We start from the raw sequence: 14,636 nt of genomic DNA, 5'->3' as shown, positions 1-14,636 counted from the left end.
TGGAGGGCCGGCCGGACTCCGTACCCAATAGTTTCTATCAGTGCCTTGAGGCCGTTACTGGATGGTTATGTGCCAGCAGGTTGAGGGTGAATCCAGCGAAGACGGAGATCCTTTGGCTGGGCCGTCCAGGTGGGAGGGAGATCCAGCTGCCTACCTTGGATGGCGAGATACTACGTCCGTCATCTTCTGTAAAAAGTCTTGGTGTCTTATTGGACCCTCTGCTCACAATGGATGCCCAGGTCTCTGCTGTGAGAAGATCTGCATTTTTCCATCTACGTCAGGCTAGGCGACTGGCTCCCTACCTATCTAGGAACGACCTGGCTACGGTGATCCAGGCGACGGTCATCTCGAGGCTCGACTACTGTAACGGCCTCTACATTGGCCTTCCTCTGTCAGTGATCCAGTAACTGAAGCTGGCGCAAAATGCGGCGGCTCGTCTTCTCGCCGGGGTGCCGGTGAGGTGGCGTATCACCCCAATTCTACAACAGCTGCACTGGCTACTGTTTGAGTACCGGATTACTTTCAAGATACTGGTTCTAACCTTTAAGGCCTTACATGGTTTGGGGCCGGCGTACCTGAGGGCCCGCTTATCCCCCTACCAACCCCAGAGATTACTTCGGTCCGAAGACCAAAATTTGCTTGAAGTCCTTAACATACGGACTTATCATTTGTCTTCTACTAGGCAGAGAACCTTCTCGATTGTAGCCCCTCATTTATGGAATGCATTACCAGTTTAAACTCGAACTATCCGAGACCTACTTGCCTTTCGGAAAGCCTGCAAAACCTTGCTCTTCCGACAAGCTTTCAATGGGTGAAAAACTCGGGGCTATGTCTGTTTTTATTGTTGTTTTTATTGCTGTTTTTATTGGTTTTATTGTTATTTTAAAGTTAAGTGTATTGTTTTAATCTATTTCTGTAAACCGCTCCAAGCCAAACTGGGAGTAGCGGTATACAAGTCTAATAAATAAATAAATAAATATTGAAAAACAAAAAGTTAAAAACTTGGCATTATACTAGATTTTCTTTGTCCAGAAGCTGACCCCTTGGAGTGCCTCTGGTGTCGCTGTGAGAAGGTCCTCCATTGTGCATGTGGCAGGGCTCAGACTGCATTGTAGTAGGTGGTCTATGGTTTGCTCTTCTCCACACTTGCATGTCATGGACTCCACTTTGTAACTCCATTCCTTAAGATTGGCTCTGCATCTCATGGTCCCAGAGCACAGTCTGTTCAGCACCTTCCAAGTCACCCAGTCTTCTGTGTGCCCAGGAGGGAGTTTCTCATCTGGTCTCAGCCACAGATTGAGGTTCTGGGTTTTTGCCTGTCACTTTTGGACTTGCTTGCTGAGGTGTTCCTGCAATTATCTCTGTAGATCTTAGAAAGCTGTTTCTTGATTTAAGACATTGGCTTACTGGCTGATATCTGAACAGAGGATGGGGTAAGAAATGCAATTCTTCCCAAGGGTTACTCAACTATACTGCTGTTCTGCTATAACAGTGGTTCTCAACCCGGGGTCCACAGATGTTTTTGTCCTTCAACTCCCAGAAATCCTAACAGCTGGTAAACTGGCTGGCATTTCTGGGAGTTGTAGGCCAAAAACATCTGGGGACCCCAGGTTGAGAACCACTGTGCTATAACATAGTACTCACAATCTCTAACAAAAGCCCCTGACCACCACTATTAAAACAATTGGCCATACTTGTAGATACTGCTCTTGAATTGGTACAGTGGGGATCATGCTCATTAAATATTCAATTACTGGCACAAACACAAAATAAATTTACATGAATATGCTTCTTTAAGTTATATGATTTACAGAGCAATTCTGAATAAGGCTGGAGAAGAGCAAAGTGACAATAATATATCACTACCAGTGATATTGGTTCACAACATTCAAAAGCAAACAGTGGCTTGGATGCTCAGCCTAGGGGATCCATTTGTTTCTATTTCTGACCTCCAACTGACGCCATTGTGGAAGGAAGTACCTACCGAGTTCCTTTAGTAACTCTAGAGCTGATATGGCTAACAGGTTGAAATTGGGTCCATCTGGAAGACTGGAGCAACTTTGGATTCTCTTTACTGCCATTGGAATTCCCCATTCAAAGCTATCTTGGCTTTTTTCTCTGTTCATCTTCATTACACTGGCAGAGGAATACCAACATGTCATTCTGCTCTCTTGGAATATGTAAAGGTCTAGGGTTTTAGTTTGGTGATCCTAATGTTATAGTATACAATTTAATATGCAGTTTCTAAATGCTTAGAAAATTCAGCAAATTTTCAATAATTGACAGATCATGTGAAATTCAACCCAAATCTCTTACATATTGCTTAGCTTGTGACAATTAGGTCAAGTAATGTGTGCTTTTCATTAATTCCTTTCTTTCTCTGTTTCTTATGTACTCTCTGTTTTTAATGAATGAATTGCTTGTATTCTGAGAGTAATATATAAACTGTCACAGCATGAAATCAATTTTCTGCCTTGATTCATCCAAAACACAAGAATTTCTAGCACATTAGGATTGCAATTAGAAACATTAAGAACAGACGGTAGCAAAAGGCGCACTCTGCTCCTTGACAATTTAATTTATTTCTCCTTGTGCAGGCTAACTTGTAGGAAGGAACCCAACGAAAGAGGAAACTTGAGGCCCCATTCTACCAATAAATGTATCATTCCATACTTAAGAAAAATGTGCTTCTTCCTTTCTTTTGCTCTGTCTCTGTGCTCATGCTGCTGCTAAGACAGATTGTTCATGCTTACTTGCTTCAGGTGGGCTTTTTGCAAGCTTCCCCACTAGGCCTGGGAATGTGGTACATTGAGGTCTATTCACAGGCTTCTGACATAGCCAGGCTTTTATTGCCTGGTGTTTTATTGCTGCCAAATCCTAGTCCTCCACCCAGTTTGTAGGCACTGTGCTCATTCTTTAGAATCAAGAAAGGTTATCACCTACCTTAATCCATGCAACTGTGTGGATTAGGGACACCACTGTTCCCCAGGATTCTCAAAGAGGATCCTGGAAACTTCTTGTTTCTTCTTTTTGCTGTCTTTACTAAACTCTCTAGGGCCTCAGTGAGGATTTGCATCTGAAATCGGCAACCTGGAGCTTTTCTCAATGAAGACATCAGATCAAAGTTCAGTTAGTCAAGGCCTTTCTAAAACATTGAGGGGGCTTGGACTTACACAATAAAAAGATGAGCTTTGGCAGAGATTGCAGTAAAAACATTCTGATCAGTAATCCGGATAAAGGATAGATTATAGGGCAAAGAACAGCTCTTGTTTAAATTGCTTTGAGAACCCCAGAACTAAATAATGTGAAACTTTGATTTTATTTTTAAGCAGTACACATATTTGGTAAGATGGTAAGATTTTTCCCTGTGCTATTACACCATTTAATATCTAGCAATTAGAATAAAAGCTCACATCATTAATTTTTAATAATTATTATGTGTTATCTTTTTGTGATAAAATATAATAAATTAAATATTGTGAAACATTTTATTATGTTTATTTTTATGATAATTTGTATTAGCTTTATTGAATTTCATCTTGTTTTCCTTGCTTACTAAAAGATTTACATTGGCAGTAGTTACTTTCTTTAAAATAATTTGTGTATCGTTGAAGAAACAGTAATGTTATATTTAGTTATTGGTAATTATTTAAAATAAAAAGGCAGCTATAACATGAGAATTTATAACATGTATACATCCACTTGTTATTCAGTATAGTAGTTCTTTTATGTATGAATGACCACCCACAAGCAGGAGAGTGTGAAATATAGACGTATATGAGAAAAGGAAGATGTGACAGTAAACAATGTTTTTCTCTTTTTTCTTGAAAAGGACAGGTGCACACTTTTCTGATGCAATATTTTTTTTAAAAAAATTAAGTTATTGTCCTCCTATAATACCAAAAAATGTTTCACAGATGTATTGATTGTTATTTTAAGTGAACTGTTGAGTTCAGTGAGAAAATAGGAAAAGTTGTGGGAGTGCATCCCCACTCATTTGTTGATACTTTTTAGTTTGGATCAAGTGCAATTAACTATAGTTCTGAAAAAAATAATATGTGAAAACATACTTTTGTATTAGATAGCTGTTTCATTTTCAACAGTTTTAAAGAGCAAAATCCATTTATATTAGATAGGACAAACCATTAGAAAATTAATTTCACTGTGAAAAGTCCAGCTTGAAGATGTTTCCTGATATAAGTTCAGACAGCAGATGCTGCCAGGGAAACTTTTACTTGATTTAGGCTTATATGTTTGTTGTACTTTATTTCATAATAAGCAATAGAAATATTGTTTATTTCAACATATGTGGAATTATCAGTGACTGTGAAAAACTATTTGAAACCACTTGTGTACATAAAGCTTTTAATGCAGTTAGCTAAAAAGGCTCCATAGTTTGAGTTTCCACATACGTGTAGTGTTGAGCTTCTCTATGAATTATGGCTGCTAAGTGGAGCAGAAATTACATGAGGTTGTTCCAAGTTGCCTGCATAACATGTAGAATGATTGTAATTCAAAGCCATCAGAGTTGTGAATGTAAGATTTACAGGTGTTGGTTTGACATCAACCTGCCCATCACCACCTAGGCATACTGCATCAGGATTCTAGTTCTCCGACGAGTTAGAGCCTGTCAAGACAGCTTGGCCAATTCCTAACTGTAACCAGTGTCAGCTATCTTGGCTAACGACCTGTCTTCTCGAGGCTCAGATGGCCCAGACCCTTCTCATTCCCTCACACGATGTCACGGCTTTCACTAACCACAACACCCCCACCTATTTTTTTATGGACACTCTGGCTGCCTGCCAGCCAGAACACAATCTCGCTAAGGAGGCTGGGCAGGGGAAGGGGTGCTTTCCCCCCTTCACCTCCCCACCACCTTAGTTAGCAGCATTCTAGCTGATGACAGACAGGGCACCCAAAGAGCAAGATAAGTGGGAGTAGGGAGGTTCCATACGGTGACTTCCCAGCAGCACAGAACTGGTTTGACTTTCCTGGGCTGTTTAAACTCCCCAATGCTTCTGAGTCAGTTCAGGGACTCTCAAGCAGGCTGCTAAGCAAGGCTGATCCAGCATCCAATACACTCCCCCCCCTTTTTTTTTATTTTGGTCAGTGTAGAACTACCCTTGAAGGGTGTTATCAGTTCAGAAATATAAGGAATATCTTATCTTCTTAAAATCATTCAAGTATTTTGCCTCTTTTCCTTATTATATACATACCCAGAAGCATGAAATCAACATGTTGTGTGATCCCATCAGAGATTAATATGAATTAAACAACATTAACAGTGAGCTCAGCTGCTTAGGCTATTCACACCTGATTGCAACCTCTTCATCCTGTCTGCATTACTGCATTTTTTTTTATAGACCAACACAAACATTACTCAGGTTCTTCCACACTTCTCCTATATCCTAGGATCTGATCCCAGATTATCTGTTTTTTCTTTGTGTACTCTGTGAATGCACACTAGTGGAGAAGGCTGCGCCTGCGCAGGCTCCAATGGAAACTCTTCCAAGTTACAAGTTTGAATTTTGGCGGTAACCCCACCCCTCTCCCCACAGGGCATATAAGGCAGCCTTGGGCGTCGCTCCCCAGTTCCTTCTTTCCCGCCACAAAGCTCGCTTTGGACCCTTCATTCTCTGATGTCTACCATGCACTTCAAACAGTGCACCGAGTGTGCTGCCAAAATCCCGGACTGTCAGAACCCTGGCAGCAGAGCACCAATAACCTTATACAGAGGCCAGTCTCTATCTAATACCTTTATTAAAGAAATATATAAAATCAATAAAAACAAGTGAAGAATATAGTTCAGAAGCAGACCTTTCAAATGAGGTCAAATATAGTCCAAAAATGTATTGTCCAATAAATGATATTAGAGTTCAAAGTTTTAATCCACTTGACCGAAACACACACTTTGCCAAGCAATAGTGTGGGGAAATAGCAGAGTCCTAGAGTCCAATGAAGCTTGACAACAAGGCTGGAAATAAACTTGATTCTTGACTAGATCCGTGACTGGAGACAAGGCAAAACATGAAGCATGAAGCAGGGTTCGTGGTAAAACCGCGAGGCAGGGCAAGGCTTGAAACTTGATCCGGGAAGCAAGGAACTGGGATTACGAAGTCCACACACGATCTCTCTCCTGAAGCTGATCAATTGACTCCGCAAAGAATCCCTCACGCCAAACACCTATATTGGGTCTCGTTTTCCCGCCAACAGAACTCTTTCCCTAGAGAACGAGAAGCGAAACCCAACTCTGTCCAGATGTGTGACTCCTTAGAATTTCCCAAGGGAAGCAGACCTAATCAGCCATTTGTTTGGCAGCGATGCGTAAACTCCTCCGTTGAGCTTCTCTGACTCCCCTTTCTCTGGAATAAGATTCTTTTCTGGGAAACGGAGGAGAGTTCTGCCCAAGGCCTGTTTGGCTGAATTCTTGAGGGCAAACATCAACATCCTGCAGGTGAAAGGACTCCGGCTCTTGCTGAACCGGCGAAAACCCCATGTTTTCCTCTTCGTCTGCCACAATAGTACTAGGAACAGGACTACAAGGCCCATGAGTCCTCACACGGACTCCGATGGCCACGCCAAGTGCCTCCTCTGTCTTGGCAAGGGCCACGTTGTCGGTTCCTGTCGCCACTGCCTAGTCCTCACGGCGCAAGTCAAAAAGAACAGGGCAGCCAGACTTAGAGTGGCTCTTTACCAAAAGACGCTCGCACCTGTAACCGCTCCTTCGACCTCTGCATCAACGTCGACATAAGCCCCTCAAAAGGCACTCTCCGTCTCTTCAAAAACCTCCAAGTCTTCGAAGACCACTAAACCTTTGAAACCGACCTGCACGGTGACTACTGCCACAGTGTCGACTCGATCAGGCAAGGTGGGCCCTTCCTTGACCTCAATTTCTCTGGCGTTGGTGATGTCTACTTGGTCCCACGTGGCTTTGCCTCGTTTGTCCTCTGCAATGAAGATCGCTTTTAAGAGGGCCCACGAGGAGTTTTGACGTGCACAGTCGGACTCGGCGGCTGTTTGCCCGATCCCGCCTACACCAGGCAAATCCATGCAGGCCCCCTCCAAGCAGCCTCCCACGAAGCAGTGCATGACTCAGCGTTCTTCCTCAACTTCTTTGCAGAGAGATGTTCCTTCTTCCTCGGCTACTTCGCCGAGAAGGTCCTCACCCATCCAACCGGCGCAACTGGTTTGATCGGCTTCTCAGTCTCCACTTCAGTAGCTATCTGAGAGTGAAATCCAGGACTCACCCCATCACTTGACCCAGACGGTGGTCAGGGTGCCTGCGCCGGAGCCCCCTCCTAAACATCGTCAGCCCCGGCAACAGTTGTTCCCTCTGCAGCCTACCCCAGAGCGGGGAAGACAGACTACCTGTTTGGCTTGAGCTGCCCAGGGCTCGGCCTCCAAGGAACCTCGGCCCTCGTTTGCTGTTGCTCTTGAGGTTATGCCTCCTCCAGAGACTGTAGCTTTCTCTCCTCCTTGGTCCCCTCAAGGCGCCGAGGACGATGAGCTCGACATTGACCGCCCAGAGTCTGTACTCTCGGCCTCGGTCTTGTCTTTGGGACTTGATCTCTCACCGCCCCATGATGCCTACGAGGTCGATCTGCCCTCCCCAAGAGACAATGTTCGAGCCTTCACTGATCAGTTGGTTAGAATGGCAGATGCTTTCGGCCTCGAGATCAAGCAGACTTCTAAGGCTGTGTTTCACCCCAAAGGTATGAGAGCACTCTGAAAACCTGAGGCCAGATGTTCAAGCAAAGCAGTTTATTGAGGGTTATATATATACTAGCTTGGGGACGGGGCGGTGCCCGGGTTATTAGTAGCGGGCATTGAGTTGTTTTGGATATTAGGAATGGGCCCATTGATGCAGATCTATGGCCGATGGGGTTTGCAGTAGTTTCTGGATGGGGTGAAGGTACTGGAAATCCCATCGTCTGTGGTCAATCCTCCCAAAAACCACAGCAGTATATAAGAAGAGTCATGGGGGTCTGTGCCATCTTTGGTACAGATACATGACTGAGGGGGTTAGGAATAGTCTCTGAATGTGGGTGAAGGTACTTCAGATCCTATCATCCATGTTCCATCCATGTTCCAAATTCTCCAGGGTTGAAAGTCATAGGGAGTTTGTGTTCCCAGCTTGGTCCTAGTCTGTCATTGGTGGGGGTTGTGTGGTCTGTAAAGCAGGTGATGGTACTGCAAATTTCTTCGTCCGTGCTCCATCCTTGTCCAAACTGCTCCAGATGCATCTTTTATGGGGGGTTGCAGTGGTCTGTGGTAGTCAGATCCCAGGGCGGAAGTATACACCGCCGCATACATACATACATGCATACAAACAAACATACATACCTACAAACACTGACTTTTATTACTATATACCTGGTTGGGTACCTGGCGATGCCCGGGTTATTTGAAAAGGGATTTTAATTTTTTTTAATGAATTATCCCATTAATAAAATGCATAAGGTTGTAGATGGACAACATCCTGTGGCGCAGGCTCGTGAGCAGCCTGCTGCAATAAATCACTCTGACCATGAGGTCATGAGTTCGAGGCCATTCCGTGGCGGGGTGAGCACCCGTCAATTAAAAAAAAATAGCCCCTACCGTTGCTGACCTAGCAACCCGAAAGATAGTTGCATCTATCAAATAGGAAATAAGGTATCACTTATAAAGTGGGGAGGCAAATTTAACTAATTTATGACGTTGGAATGAGGAAGTGCCGTCACAGTGGATGATGTCTCAGTTCTATGTGTATATGGGCATTGAATGTTAGCCCTATATGTATATAATGTGATCCGCCCTGAGTCCCCTTCAGGGTGAGAAAGAAGGGCGGAATATAAATACTGTAAATAAATAAATAAATAAATAATGTTGCCTAAGTACCTGATGTTGCCTGGGTTCATTTGGTAAGGATATATATTATAAATAGGCATTATTGGATTTTGGATTTTAAGAATAAAGCTATTATAAAATGCATATCCATATAAACAGTTATATATAAACAGATCACATTATATACATATAGGGCAAACATTCAATGCCCATATACACACAGAACCGAGGCAGAGACAGACGCAGAGGCAATTTAACCTTCTCCTGAGGGGATGTTCGATCTGGCCACAGGGGGGAACAGCTGCTTCATCATTCACTGTGACGGCACTTCCTCATTCCAACGTCGTAAATTATTTAAATTTGCCTCCCCACTTTATAAGTACCTTATTTCCTACTTGATGTGGTGCTACTTCCATCAGCCCAAGATCAACCTATTTACGTACTTGCCGCCTGACCTTGTTGAAGGAGAGTGCTGTATCCAAAAGACCCAGGCAAAAGCTGCCCTTTTTGGAAGCATGTTGAATAGGGAAGATGGCCCCCTCTTTTGCGGCCTAGCAGAATGGAGCCAGCCTGCAAGGCCTGAAATGTGTTAGCAAAATGATCAATGGAGGCTGGCATTGGGGCTTTGGGGGCTAAAAGTGTTCATAAGCATGAAAAGGCATCGTTAAAAAGATAATAACAATGTTCTCTGCTGTCTTTTGAAGAAAGTAGGGCCTTACAAAGAAGATGAAAGCTGAGGCAAGATGGCATCCCCTTTTGGGCCTAGCAGCGTGGGGCCAGCCTGGAAGGCCTCAAACATGTTAGCAGAGGGGCCAGAGGGGGCCAGTGGTGGGTGGGTAAGGTGGGGGGGGGGGGGAATAAAAGTGTTCATAATGACAGCAAAGATTAAAAAGATAGTGATTTTTTCTCTTTAGTCTGTTGTGGAAAGTACTGTCTTACCTTGTAGAAGGACAGTTCTGGCAATGAGGCAGGCAGAAGCTGCCATTTTTGGAGGAATCTTGAGGAGGCAAGATGGCCCCCTCCTTTGGGGCCTAGCCGGGCAGAGCAGCCTGCAAAGGCCGAGACATGTCAGTAGAAGCGCTGAAGAGGGTGAGGTAAGGTGGTAGAAGTTTTCATAAACATACCCGCAACCATTGTTTAAAAGGAAGCATTAAAACATAATTATTTTCCATCATTAGTTGGATTCAGAATGCTGTAAATGTGTGAGTGAACTGTAATTCCTAGCACCCAAAGTTTTTTTATTATCGGTATGCACAGTTGGCCATGTTGGGTCTATTTGGTCCAGATCCGTTGTCAGTGGGTTCATGGGTCCTAGGAGTTATGTGTGTCAAGTTTGGTGAAGGTCCAGCCTTCCTGGTGGTCCCAGTGGTGTTTTTGATTACAAAAGTGTAGGCCGAAGGCTGTTAAGTGTACCAAAGCTAGCACCGTTCTGAGGAGACAGAGTAGGCCGAACGAAGCCTGCTGGTAGTAGTTTTTTCCTCAGCGGTCCCAGTGGCCTGTGAAAGTGGCGGCCAATCAGAAAGCTGGCACATTCCGCCCGGCCTATCAGAAAGCTGGTCCATATTCCAGCAGGCCAATCAAAACGCTAGCACATATTCCGCCTGGCCAATCAAAACACTGGCACATACACACATACAAACATTAACTTTCATTATGTATATAGATATAGATCTAGATATATACAAGCAAACAGCAGAAAGAGTCAATAGAGCAAGTAGCCCATAATATAATGTCTACAATAGTTCAAAAGGTAATTCTTCAAAGTCTTTCAAAGTTGTAATCCACAAACAGAACTCAAAGAGTTCCACAAAGAGTCCAAGTCAGTAAGCATCCAGGAATTGCAGGAAGCAGGGACAAGACACAGCAAAACGACAACTGTAATCCACCTGGAGGTCATTCCTTGAAAAGCAGGGTAACCAGAGTAACAAGGCGAGGTATACCCGAGAGTCACAAGGCACGAACTCCAACAGGGTATCCTGGAAACGGCATGGGAACAAGGCAAGATGCTTCTCCCAAGAATGGCAATGTTGACACCGCAACGAAAACAAGGAGCGAGGTCCCTTTAAGGAAACTTCAAGGGTACCACTCAACGAGATCCAGGACAATCACAGCTTCACATGGGAAAGTTTATTAATTACAGCGCTTGAGAGCCAAACATTTACTTCTCAGCACTTCTCTTTGACTCCTATCCTGTGAGATAGATTGTCTCCGATCAAAAGACACATCCTCCCCTACAACAACTCCATCTGGTGAATCCAGCCTTGAGTTGACATCGGAATGTTCCCCAATTAGCTGTTCCTCTGTAAGCACAACTGCACCTGCAAAGTCATTGGGCTCTGATCCAAACCCCAAAGAGGCACAAAATCCAAATCAGCCTCTGGGTCCCACCCCATCTCCTGTGGAGGGCCAGATCCTGATGGCTGAAGCTATAACAGGCTGTGACTGACCCTGTCTTCAAAAGGGTCCAAGCACAGGGCCCCCCAGCCACCTTGATGCCTTTCCTTCCATACCTGCTGGATGTTATCCAGGCCTCTTGGAAGACCCCCTCCTTGATACCGCCAACCTCAAAGAGGATCGAGGCCTAGTATCGTACAGATGATGATGCCTTGGAATGGCTCAAGCACCATCCAGATCCGAACTCAATGGTGGTTAAGGCTGCCCAATCTTCCGGACGCCAGTCAAACACACCGGCCGACGGAGAGAAAGAGATTCAACGCAGTGCGTCAAAAACTCTATTCTGGGGCCCTTCTCCTCTGCAGGATGGCTAACTATGGAGCCTGCATGGGGGCCTACCAGCAGATACTCTGGGAAAAGGCTCAGCCCTTCTTTGCAAAGCTTTCCAATGAAGACCTTACAACGCTGCAGCAAGAGGCGGACTCACTGGCCCACCATCAAATACAGATGGCCAAGCACACGGGTGATACCGCTGGCAAGATGACCGCCCATGCGGTCGCCATTCGTCGCCATTTCTGGTTGAGGTCTTTGGGACTCTCGTCTTCCTCCAGGCAGGTCATAGAAGACCTTCCATTCGATGCTTTGGGTCTCTTCAATGCAGGGACTGATGACAAACTGAAGTCTAATCACGACTTTAAGATCTTAGCCACAAAATGCGGGGTCGAGCAGTCCCATGCTCAACGTACAAGCTGGTACCCTCACTGCTACTGCCAGTACCCGCTTTCCTCCTTTCTCCAGCAGGGCTTCAGGCGGTCTTCGGGGTGCAGTCATCAAGGCCAGCAACAGCACCGCCGCCAGCAGCAAGCGTCCAAGCATTGGGGTTGAGGCGCCTCTGCTCCTCCCCAAGCGCACCGTCGAACCTGACGCTGTGCTCCTCGGTACCGACTCCATTACCGATACCGTTGCAGCCACCACGCCTCCTCGTCAGCTCTCATCTCCACCGCCCCCCCTGCCGTTTCGGGGACTGTCTAGCCTCCTTCTATTACGAATGGGAGACTATCACTTCAGATGCCTGGGTTCTTCGGATTGTCCGAGAGGGATATGCCTTAGAATTTGAAGAGCTGCCTCTCACGGGCCACGTCTGCCATACCGATCCCTCGCCAGAGATCTGCGCTGAGGTCAACTCCCTCCTTGCCAAGGGTGCCATTAGCCCTTCTCCATCTGAGCAGGACCCTCAAAGTTTCTTCTCCAGATACTTTACCATCGCGAAGAGAGGAGGAGGCTTCCGCCCTATCCTGGACTTAAGGGCGCTGAACCAGTTCATCTGCCCAACAAAGTTCCGGATGGTCTCCCGATGCTTCAGCAGGGAGACTACTTCACATCCATAGACTTACGTGACGAGTACTCCCACATTTCCATACGGCAGTCCCACAGGCGCTTCCTCTGCTTCAAGATTCTCGATCAGACCTACCAGTTTGCGTTCCTTCCTTTCGGTCTCGTAATGGCACCGAGGATGTTCACCAATGTCGTGGCCGTTGTTGCGGTCCACCTCAGGAAGCAAGGCATTGCCGTGTTCCCGTATCTGGATGACTGGCTTCTCATCGGTCCCGACCCGTCTGTGCTGGAGCTCCACATCGCTCACACGCTCCGTTTGCTGGACTCACTCGGCCTCCAGTTGAACGCCGAGAAGTCCCACCTCCCCCCGTCAAGAAAGATACGTTTCATTGGGGACCTCTTCAACTCTATCACCCAGACGGCTTCCCTCCCAACTGACAGGTTTCTTGCCCCACAACAGCAGATAGCAGCCTGCGAGAACAGGGTTCGAGATCGGTCTATCCAGGTCCTTCTTGGCCTCCACGGTTCCGTTTGCCAGGCTACGCCTCAGGCCACTGCCGAGGTGGTTCATAGACGTTTCAAGCCCTTTCATCACTCCAGTTCCAGGTCCCTCACGATACCATCGCATGTCCACCGGTCCCTCCTCTGGTGGAAGACTTGGTACAATGTCTGCAAGGGCCTGCCCTTCCATCCACCATAATGACCGACTTGTTGAACTACGCCTGGGGAGTCCACCTTGACAGTTTCACTGTCTAAGGCCTCTGGTCTCACGAGGAAAAGGCCCATCACATAAACTTTCTGGAACTTCTCGCTATCTTCAAAGCCCTTAAGGCTTTTGCCCAGTTAATTGCCCACAAGACTGTTCAGGTCCAGATGGACAACACGGTGGTGATGTACTACATCAACAAACAGGGCGGCACTGGGTCAAGGAAACTGATGTCTCTCTCAACCCGGGTTTGGCTTTCGTGCATAACCCACCTTCCGGGTCTGCAGAACGGCCTGGCTGATTCCTTGAGCAGAACGACTAGCTCCTCTTACAATTGGCAGCTCAATCCCGAGACTCTCCATTCCGTCTTCGACGACTGGGATGGCCAACTCTAGACCTCTTTGCCTCTCCCCACAATGCTGAGCTACCTCGATACGGGGTGAAACTCCCTCCAGCGGCAGCTCCTGGGTGCCTTGGAGATGCTTATCTTCTGGACCGGTCTGCGGAACCCCTCTACGTGTTTCCGCCAAATTCCCTGATACCAAAGGTATTGGAGAGACTTCGCCTTGCCTCGGTGTTGGCGATCCTCATAGCTCCCACATGGCTGCGCCAACCATGGTATCCGGCGGTTCTGCACCTGTGCTCGGGGACTTTCCGTCCGCTCCCACTTCTACCGCACCTTCTGACCAGGCAGAACGGGCAGGTTCTCTACCCCGACGTTCCGTCTCTCCACCTCACTGCATAGAGTAACTCCCTCCATCCAGGCCTCCAGTCGATCCTCCGTGCAGCCCACAAGCCCGCGACATTGAAGGCTTATGCTTACAAGATCTCTCGGTTCCGTGCCTTCCTTCGGTCCCGGAGCATCGACACCTTCCCCACCTCGGTACTGGTGGTCCTGGATTTTCTTCTCACCCTCGCCGACCAGAAGCTGTCCCTGGCCTCCATAAAGTCCTGTAATTAACTATATAACACAATAGTGGTTCCACACATAAGTAGTACACAATATGTATATTAGAGCATCATATACATATAACATACACAGAAACAATACACAGTCCTAAGGTATATAACTCAAAAGTATCTAACTCAGTATTATAAATCAAACAAAATGATATAAGTCTCTGCAGTCCTAAAAGGTTTGGATTGGCTTAAAGGCAAACTGATTCAGAGTCTCTGCAGTTCTGGAGGGATTCCTCAGGACTCCACAGGTTTTGGATCAATAGTGACACCAAGTAGACAGAGTCAATGCTGATGTATCTCCTGAGTAGGTGGTAATATATCCGTTTGTGCACCACAAAATCCACAGCAGCATATTGATACTGCGAACATAATTAAGAATACCTGATGCAGAGCCATCAATAAAGAAATAATAAAG

At 46.1% G+C, this 14,636-nt stretch overlaps 1 protein-coding gene across 3 annotated transcripts in view; it reads left to right on the top strand.

Moving 5' to 3' along the window:
* Window positions 1-14,636, top strand: part of elp4 (elongator acetyltransferase complex subunit 4) — a 250,688-nt gene that overhangs the window by 67,676 nt on the left and 168,376 nt on the right. The gene's annotated exons all lie outside the window — the stretch shown is intronic.

This window comes from Anolis carolinensis, chromosome 1 (genome assembly GCF_035594765.1).
Source record: "Anolis carolinensis isolate JA03-04 chromosome 1, rAnoCar3.1.pri, whole genome shotgun sequence".
Lineage (NCBI taxonomy): Eukaryota > Metazoa > Chordata > Lepidosauria > Squamata > Dactyloidae > Anolis > Anolis carolinensis.
The sequence above is the reverse complement of the archived record's forward strand: the minus strand, read 5'-3'. Positions and strand labels throughout refer to the sequence as shown.